The sequence below is a fragment of the Paramormyrops kingsleyae genome, chromosome 21, assembly GCF_048594095.1.
Source record: "Paramormyrops kingsleyae isolate MSU_618 chromosome 21, PKINGS_0.4, whole genome shotgun sequence".
Classification (NCBI taxonomy): domain Eukaryota; kingdom Metazoa; phylum Chordata; class Actinopteri; order Osteoglossiformes; family Mormyridae; genus Paramormyrops; species Paramormyrops kingsleyae.
Genome location: NC_132817.1, coordinates 16,238,353 through 16,248,098, shown reverse-complemented (window position 1 = coordinate 16,248,098; position 9,746 = coordinate 16,238,353).

Genomic DNA, 9,746 nt, shown 5'->3' with positions numbered 1-9,746 from the left:
TGTGCTTCTTGTTATGGTGGAGGCCTGAGGTAAACACACTCCCATTAGCGTGGCGGTACGGATCAGCGTGATGCACCGTGTGAGACCACTGGACGGCAGACCTCAGGAAACCGACGCAGGGTGTGACGGGAAGCAGGCTCCAGTGCAGGTCACTGGGAATATCAGGAATGGGAACCAGGGCTCAGGAACCAGGAAATGCGGCAGAAGCACAAAAACAAGACAACCACAGCAAACCTGCTACACAATCTGTGGAATTTAGGCTAACCAAGACCTTGGTCACGGAAACGAGATGTTGGGTAACTAAAACCATGAAACCAGAGACAAGATGCTAGCTAACTAAAACAGAACCAGCAAGCCAGAGGTGAGACTGCAGTAATCCTAACCCTAACCCTAACTAAAACAGAACCAGCAAGCCAGAGGTGAGACTGCAGTAATCCTAACCCTAACCATAACTAAAACAGAACCAGCAAGTCAGAGGTGAGACTGCAGTAATCCTAACCCTAACCCTAACTAAAACAGAACCAGCAAGCCAGAGGTGAGACTGCAGTAATCCTAACCCTAACCCTAACTAAAACAGAACCAGCAAGCCAGAGGTGAGACTGCAGTAATCCTAACCCTAACCCTAACTAAAACAGAACCAGCAAGTCAGAGGTGAGACTGCAGTAATCCTAACCCTAACCCTAACTAAAACAGAACCAGCAAGCCAGAGGTGAGACTGCAGTAATCCTAACCCTAACTAAAACAGAACCAGCAAGCCAGAGGTGAGACTGCAGTAATCCTAACCCTAACCCTAACCCACAAACCAGACTGATCTCTGAGCCTTATACTCTGAGAGCCCTGAGCAGTTGAAATACGTTGCTTCTGGTTCAGAGCAAGATCACACAAACCTTGCACAATTCTGTGATTAAACATCACAGGGGAACTGTTTTGGGCAAAAATTCAATCAGGTGTACAAAAAAGAAATCAAACATCTACTGTTGCATCACACCCAAACTCCGCTGTGTAACATATATCTTGACATAAACCTAATATTTCAAGCTATTTTTTTTCTTTATGCAAATGCCTGAACATTCTGTGCTTCAGACCAGGACTGAGGGGTTTGCAGCACTGTGAAAAAGGAGCTGACAGCTGAGTAACACGCAAAAATGACATGTGTGAGAGAAGCGTGTTCCGCAGCAAGAACCTGAGCCAAAACCCAGCGGAACCCAGCTCATTCCCCTTTGATGTCCGTCCACAATGTTCCACTGCCTTAAATCCCCCTCTGGCCCAACGGGAGGCGAAAGCGAGCGTGCGTGTGCTTTGGCTGGATGATGGAGCGTAAGTGCGGCTGTCTTGACCCGGGGGCCTTTGGGTGCAGGAGGGGGGCCTCCCTGGGGTTATTCCTCTGTCCCCTCCAGTGAAGGTGGAGGTTTCTGAACGGCCTCCAGTGCCGGAGAGCGACCGGGGAGGAAAACGGACGACGCTGCTTCTTGGGTTTTATCCAGATTTCCTTCAAAGCCCAGGGCCTAGGAATAGAAAATAAAATAAAACGCAGTGTCACGGCTCGGCCTCCTCAGACCTGCCTGTGAAAGGACTTGTAAAATGTGATTATCCCTCTCTGGCTTCATTCTGTATCGGCGGATTGAAGCTGTCAGGCTGAGTGGCTGCTTGCCATCGTCGCTTAGAAATGCCGCTGGACGCGTCGCTCCCCCCGTCAAAGTCCCGGTTATTTTCTCTCCCCCCATCCCTTCACCGAAAGGCTTGCCGTCTTAATAAATGCCAGTGAATTTGGCGAAATTATTTTGACAAGCTGAATCTTCAGTGTTTCAGCCTTTTAGGTAATTTTGAAAGATTTTATTGCACTATATTTATCTAGATATACTAAAGTCGGTCACAGTATTTCATGCTTGAAGAAGATGCCAACAAATCAAGTTTTGTTGATTTTTGCTTAATTGGTGTTTATTATTTGCCTGCAGAGTGTTTGAGCGTGTGCACTTGTGTGTCCCATAATGCACCAGCATCCAATCAAGGGCATGACTCCTTCTGCCTGGCTTTGCTTGGAGAGGCAGGGTAAGTATAATAATATCAATAACAATAATAATAGTAATAATATGTATATATGTACTAACTAAGGCTAATTAACTGGTTCTTGTGCATCAGTTACATATTTTGTACTATTTAAGGAAACAGTGATTGATGTGTGAGCGTGCCATGCAATAGGTTGGTACCCTACCCAGAGCTGTTCCCTGCCTTGTGCTGATAGGCTCCAGACCCCCTGTGGTTACAGAAGATGGATAGATGGATGGATGGATGGATGTACAAGTAGGGAAAGCAGAGTCAGACAGCATCCAGCATCCCAGAGGCAGCTGGGGATAAAGGCCTGGATCAAGGGCCCAAGAGTGATATGATAACTCTACCAGCCATGGGATTTGAACACACAACCTTCCAGGCACGAGCACAGAGCATCGTGGGTGGGGAACTCCTATGAGGAGGGAAAGTAAGACGTAGCTACTGGCTGAATTAACAATAAAGCAGTTGGTTTCAAGCTGGCTGGGAGCAGGAAATGAGGAGGATGACGGAACCTCGGTGATAAGAGACAGGAGCTGGTGGGGCATGAAAGGCCGCTGGCATTGTCTGCCTGCATGGTAGACGTGCTAGAAGCGAAGCCCAAAGGAGGTTCCGGGGGGTTGGGGGAGTGGGGGTGGCGAGGCGTCTCTCTCCGGAAAGTCTGCGTGAAACCTCCTTTCGTGAGAGATGGAGCTGGGTAGAAAGTGGGGGGCACCGGCAGCTCATTCTGGGCCGCTAGAAAGACCCCGCGCTGCGGATTTGTACCCCGGGCGGCTCTAAGAAGGAGGCCGGATCGGATCTAAAGCGGAAAGCTCTGGAAAATCAAGCCCCAAAGGCTCATTTCATCTGGACGGTGCTTCTTTATGCTGTCGCTCCTCGGGACGTTGGCAATCCTGTTACAGCAGTAACGCTGCCTCCAGCGTCAGAGCGGGGACTATGGTTACGGCCCATTCACTGGTAAAAAAAATCACACACAAACTTTCCCTTGGAATCTGTCCATTATAAGCAATTTGTTTAAGTGTTCGTTAACTTATTCCAAAGAAGCTGGCTTTGTTAAAGCTGCCGTCAAGCGTATGACAGGGTATTTTTAAAAATACTTTTATTGGTGGTTGAATTGCTGGAAATGAAAGCGGACTGACGGAGTTCCGGAAGATTAATAGCTATAATATTAATAGCCATGAGTATATAATAGGTATACTGACAGTGCATGAGCACCACCCTGATTCAGGATGTCTTTAAATGCCTCCTGTCAGTGTATAGTGAGATGTCATATTTCATGCCATCAACAATAGGCAAAAAAATTCAGGTCTTCTTGTTCCTGTAAATCCTATGCAGTCAGAAGGTGCTGATGGATTCCGGACTTCTGTTCACCTACTGAGCAAGTCAGGGATACTGTGGCTGGGGAGTTATCACTTGGTCAAACTTAGCTTACCTGCTAATCTTCAGCTACAGAGATCAACCCCCCGCTTGAAGCTGTCAATAATGCTCTATAGATACCGTCATAATGCATTATAATGGTCGGTATAAGAATTAAGGATGCTTTGTACTGGATTATAAAGGTATCTATAGTGCATTATAGATGAGAGCTTCATGAAGCATTCATAATGCATAATAAACATGCCTATAATGTGTTATTCTTTTTATAAATATAGCCATGTTTGTAATACTTTATGAACGCCTTATTATGAATGTGTTCATAGATTCTTATAGTCATGGCATTCACAGAAAGAGTTTTCTTTTAGTTCCCAATCCTTGCTCTGTGCGTGAACAATTAGCATGACTGTGTGAGACACTCTGGTTCTCCCCTGCTGTGTAGAAACAAGTAGTTAGACAAATCTGTATCTCCAAAATGACCTCACTGCGTGCCTGCGTGTGTGTGTGTGTGTGTGTGTGTGTGTGTGTGTGTGTGCTGTGACAGACAGATATCCTGCCCAAGTCGTCCCCAGCCTTGTGCCAACAGCTCCTTAGGATAAACACCAGGCTCCCAGCTGGAGAGAACGGGATAAACGGCCGGGAAGATGGATGAGGGTCTCCTTCAGCATGGCCTGCTGTACTTGTGAGCATGTCAGCGGTTGTAGTTGGTGATGAGAGGATAGGTAAATGAGGAATCGTGTCCCAGCTTGACCCTCACCCTGTGTCACAGTTGCCTCATTAGCTACCCCTGGAATTGCGCCACTCGCATGGACGCCGGCACCCACGCCGCGGAGCTGCACTGGAGCCTGCACGGGTGCGTGACGCGCTCTAACACCCGCGGGCCCCTCCGCACGTCAGCACCGTCAGCTGCCTCCATCTGTGCCCCCCCCGTCGCCGGGGGAGGCGGTCAGACACAGATCTGAAGGTGTTAACGAGCTGCTAACGGGTTTGCTAATTAAGGCCCCCTCGAATCCAGCAACCATCCCCCCCCCCCCCCCCCGGGAATACACAGCACTGCTGAAGACTTAAAGCAATAAACACATCAGAGCTGTTTTCATTATTATAGGAGGTCAAAATGTTCAGTGATTGATAGTTTGGGTTTTTACTTTTTGCATAGAATCTTTTCTTTTCTTTTTTATTAAGGTGCAAACAAGAAAAACATCAAACATCCAACAATGCGATTAGAGAAGCAGAAGAGAAATCAAACAGCATGGGGTTTAAGGATATATTTTGTTAGAGTAAGAAAAATAATTATAATAATAATACAGCGCTAACTGATTTTTTCTATGTACGTCTTTTTTATGTATACTTAGTAACTTCTTTGCAGCTAAACATGTTCACACAGGTCACCTTAGAAACAGCCCTGGGTGGTTCTCCACACTGTGTCACCTTAGAAACAGCCCTGGGTGGTTCTCCACACTGTGTCACCTTAGAAACAGCCCTGGGTGGTTCTCCACACTGTGTCACCTTAGAAACAGCCCTGGGTGGTTCTCCACACTGTGTCACCTTAGAAACAGCCCTGGGTGGTTCTCCACACTGTGTCACCTTAGAAACAGCCCTGGGTGGTTCTCCACACTGTGTCACCTTAGAAACAGCCCTGGGTGGTTCTCCACACTGTGTCACCTTAGAAACAGTCCTGGGTGGTTCTCCACACTGTGTCACCTTAGAAACAGCCCTGGGTGGTTCTCCACACTGTGTCACCTTAGAAACAGCCCTGGGTGGTTCGCCACACTGTGTCACCTTAGAAACAGCCCTGGGTGGTTCTCCACACTGTGTCACCTTAGAAACAGCCCTGGGTGGTTCTCCACACTGTGTCACCTTAGAAACAGCCCTGGGTGGTTCTCCACACTGTGTCACCTTAGAAACAGCCCTGGGTGGTTCTCCACACTGTGTCACCTTAACCGCACTTCTTGAGTCTGGCTGGCAGTGGCTCTGCCTGGACATTTTAGCATGTTGTTATTGTTTTGTGCCTTAAAAGAAGATTTAAAAAAGGAGCTCGGAGTGTGTTTTATGAGACTAGCGGCAGTCCATAATTCTCTCTGGGATCAGACGCGAGCCCCTCAAAGGGGGCTGGATTAGTCGCACCCCTTCCTCCTCGTGAACCGGAATGTAATAACCTCTCCGCGGCCCCGTAATAAAAAGCAGCCCATGCGCAATGAAACGTTGATTATATGCATATTAAAAGCACTTCATCCGGAGTTCTGCTCACAAAAGCCGGAACACCGTCACAGAGAGGGTCCCTCTCAGCCTGAGGCCTGCGATTCCCCCACAATAATTGTAATTTGGCCATAAGTAGCTTAGGCTCTTCGTTATCCCCCAATAGCGGAGCAGGAGTAAAGGACACAGGAGCAGTAACGCTGGGGATTATTGTGTTTTTGGGCCGGGGGGGGGTGGGGGTTCACCTCAGCCACTCGACATTTGCTTCAGGTCATCCGTGCCTAATTTCACCCACATTCGGCTCTGAACAAAGGTGCGACCGTCACCCCTTGCTGGGGGTCCAGTGAGTGCAGAAAATACACCCCCCCCCCCCCCAAGCTCGCTGGTGTGCGACACCCCCCCAGTGGCCACCTCTTCTGCATGCTCGGTGCAATAATAGTGCTTTTCAGGGATTTCTGCATGTGTGCCAACCATGTGTAAAAACACTCCCATGCCAAAAAAAAGCACTCTTTTAAACCTTTTCAATTATATTAACTTAACAACAGAAGAACAGACACAAGCCTCCCTCCCGAAAGGGCAAAGCACATCGATGAGGACCGTGACATATGGGATTTACCTCACTTAGGCAGTAAATAGCAGCTAATAGATTTTATATGCAGTGAAATGACACTCAGATCTGCCAATGAATATCCACAATGGGGTCATTATGCTTCTGCATACATGAGGATGTAGAATTGTGATACTTTATTTGGCCATTTTTCTTCAGTCTACTGCTGTCCAGTGCTTGTTGCTTCCGTTGGCGTGAAGAAAAACTTCTGCATGTTGGAACGAAGAAGAACTTCTCGGCACCCTTAGTAATTTAAAGATTCCACACTGCGCGGCGAAGAAGGTGGGAAAGATGGAGATCAGGGGCTGGTTTGCGGGACGGGAGCCTCGCGGACCCCCGTCCCGTCGACGGAGAGCCGCAGACTGAGCGAGCGGTTGGAATGAACCACCCCGAACGGGACTGTCAGCCGTCACCGCCTTTGAGGAGTCGTTTGGCGAGGAACGACCCTGGGGCTCGAGTGGATGAAGGTGTACAGCTGTAGGACATGTGAGAGGCCTTGTCCGGAGCTCTCAAGAACCCCCACAGTGATCCTGCGCCAACATGCGTCTCCTAAACCCAACCTGAGGCTTAGTCTCTGCCCCAGACGCCATCGCACTTACAATAATCCTGCTTTCTCCCAGTTTTTTTTTTCATTTTTCAAATAGGGGCAAAAAAGAAAGCGAAACTGTGTCTGCTCTCATGAGGGCAGCGGCGACTTAGGATGGAGTTCAATGGCAGGAGAAAAGAGGGGATGGCCTCCCACCAACCGGCCTAATAAAGCAAAGAAAAGGGAAAAAACAGTCGCCTTTGCCCGCCGTTTTCTGGTCGCCTTTCTTCCTTTTTTTGTCTGCAGCAGAGAGGCCTACAGATGCTGACATTATTTGTGGTTAGGTTAAGATGGACTGAGGCGCCTTTTATTCCCCATTTGTTACTTTCCCATTGATTGGCTCCCTTTTTTGTTTCTTTCACCCGTTGGCTCCCCACTCCACTGATCTCCAGCCCGTGGTGCCAGGCGCTGAAAGAGGGCACCTTGGCTCTCAGATCGGGCCCCTTTTCACTGAGAGCCGGAGGCACCCTGGGTGGGGTTGGCTTCCGGCTGCGTCATCCTCTGTTGTGCCTACACTTTCATCCAGCATGGAGTCTCTGGGGGGGGGGGGGGGGGGGGGGGGGGGGGGGATTCTCCATACCTGAGATGCTGTTTCCTGTTGCTGCCCCGACAAGTTTGGCCCAGAAGTGCTGGAAGTGCTGAATAACGCTCAACTGCCTGGCTTTTAATATTCAAGCAGCTTAATGTGGAGGGAAAAGATTTTGCGTTTCTGTGGGATTTGCCAGCAAAAAAAAATATATACTTTGAACTTAATATAGTGGTGTTTTCCAATCCAGTTGTCACGACATACAGGATGGATGACTGGAGGACTGGCATTTGCGAAACAGAAGGGGCTTTATTGAACCTAAACAAATAGGGACAGGAAATGAACAAGATCGCGAGGGATCAGAACGGGAGGCCAGAACAGGGAAGGACACAGGCTAACAGGAGGAGCGACGTTAAATTAAAACAGCCTACCATTAAAACAGATACCGAAATACATAGATTAATACAAGGCAACAAGCAACAGGTGAGGTCCCTCAGGGACACGTGAGGGAGAAGACAGGCTTAAGCAGAGGTGACGGGCAGGACGTGACACCAATCCTTGGGGACCCCCAGACAGTCCTCATTTTTGCTCCCTCCCCGCTCCCAACACACCTGCACAAGGTATTCTACGTTCTTGATTGTTTCGTTCATGTGTGAGGGAGCGAAAATGTGGACTGACTGGGAGTCCCTGAGGACTTGGTGGAGAAACAATGTAACACACCTATGTGTGCAATCTCTTTCATAGCATCCGCACACATATTTTTTGGAGAACTTGCTCCAAACATGAGCGAATTATGGGTAAACTCAGGTGCTGTTTATAGGGGATGGAGTCAAGTTACAGACAGGGACATTTCAGGCTTGTTTGACAGCCCTCATCCAAACATCTGCAAACATGCAGGGATTGCACAGCACATTCAATGGGGTCTGCCCCCGGGGGCTGGGAATGGAGGTTCTGCTGCCTGTATGTGGTGGAGAAGCGCAGATGGCTGTTTAATCTCCTGCCAGCTCCTCCACTCTGCTCCTCACCAACGCACCTGGTGGTCTGTACAGAGCAGTTCCGGAAATGGCCACTAGTGTATGCTGTTGTTGAAAGATGCTTCTTTTCATATGAATACTGGGAGCAAAACTCAACAAAAGCATTATAGTCTTTAGTTTCTGTATTTACTGATAAACCCGATGACCATCTCAAATTTTACAGTTCTTTTGCATTCACAGATTCTATAAAAAGGATCTCCGGCCATTCGTCTTTAACTATTGTGGCACATACTTCGACAGAATTAAAGATTCTTAATGAATCCTGGGCTTTTTGGTCCTTAACGAAGGTGCAGAACCAGGTGATAGACAAAGGCCAAAGAGAAAGTGAGCATCTTGAGTCATCAGGACAAAGAGACTTCTATCAAATGTTATGGTGCCAGATGATAAAGAGAAAAATAAAGTGTGGAGACAGACTGTAATGTCTGCTAGCACAGATTACAGTCTCATTAAGTGGAGCTGTTGAAGGCTGAGGTGTGAGGGCTCTAGGTGTACAGTACACTCCTGGACAACAAAATGGGCCAATGCTTAATGTTTTTTGACCGTGAGTGTTGTGGTCTGTTGAGGGCTGTGTTACATTTGCTCGCCATGTTACGCCTCCTGGGAATTTTGCAACTACAGTGATTATGTGCCTTTGGACCAAGGTTGTCACACATCTTGAGGTGCTGCAGGGTGGGGGAGTATTTTGCTCTTGGGGTGTCTGATAAGTGGCCCCAAGCTTTGCACTCGACTGTGTGTGCGTGTCTGTGTATGAAAATGGGAAATGAAGCATTGTTTTGTTTCTCTTACAATCCTTCAGTTTCCTCAGCAAAATCCTACATTGTCTTGAGCCCCAGCCCCCTCCCCACCCAGCACCACCAGCAGCCCAGCTGGATGGGGCCCAGAGGGCAGCGCCGTGCCCAGCGCGGGAGCCGTGGAGGGAGGCTTGGCTCGAGGTGACAGGTACTCTTCACCCAGCCAAGCGGGGGCCATTTCCCAGCACACCAGCCTCCTGCTGCTAGAGAATTTGTCATCCTGTTGGGGTCCTTGTCTGTGCCGCCAGCCACGGGGCCCCGATGAGATGCGGGAAACTCGATTAGGCCCCAGGATGGATGAGACAGTGGCAGGGGCACAGTAGGACCCAGCGCACCAGCCCCCACCACCCCCCCCGGCAAATCTCTGCTAATCAGAAGTGAGTCAGGCCATTTAACATTTTATTTACGGTGATGAAAGCATCTTCAGCATTAACTGTCAAACCCGCCAGCACCAGCAGGTCCATGTTTGGCCAGTGGGAGGCGCTCTCCATCACCACTCTGACCCGATGAAATTCCCCTCCTGTCTTTTTTGGAGAGACATGAAATCACGCCCGAAAACAATGACTTCCCTATGCTTAATTAGCAA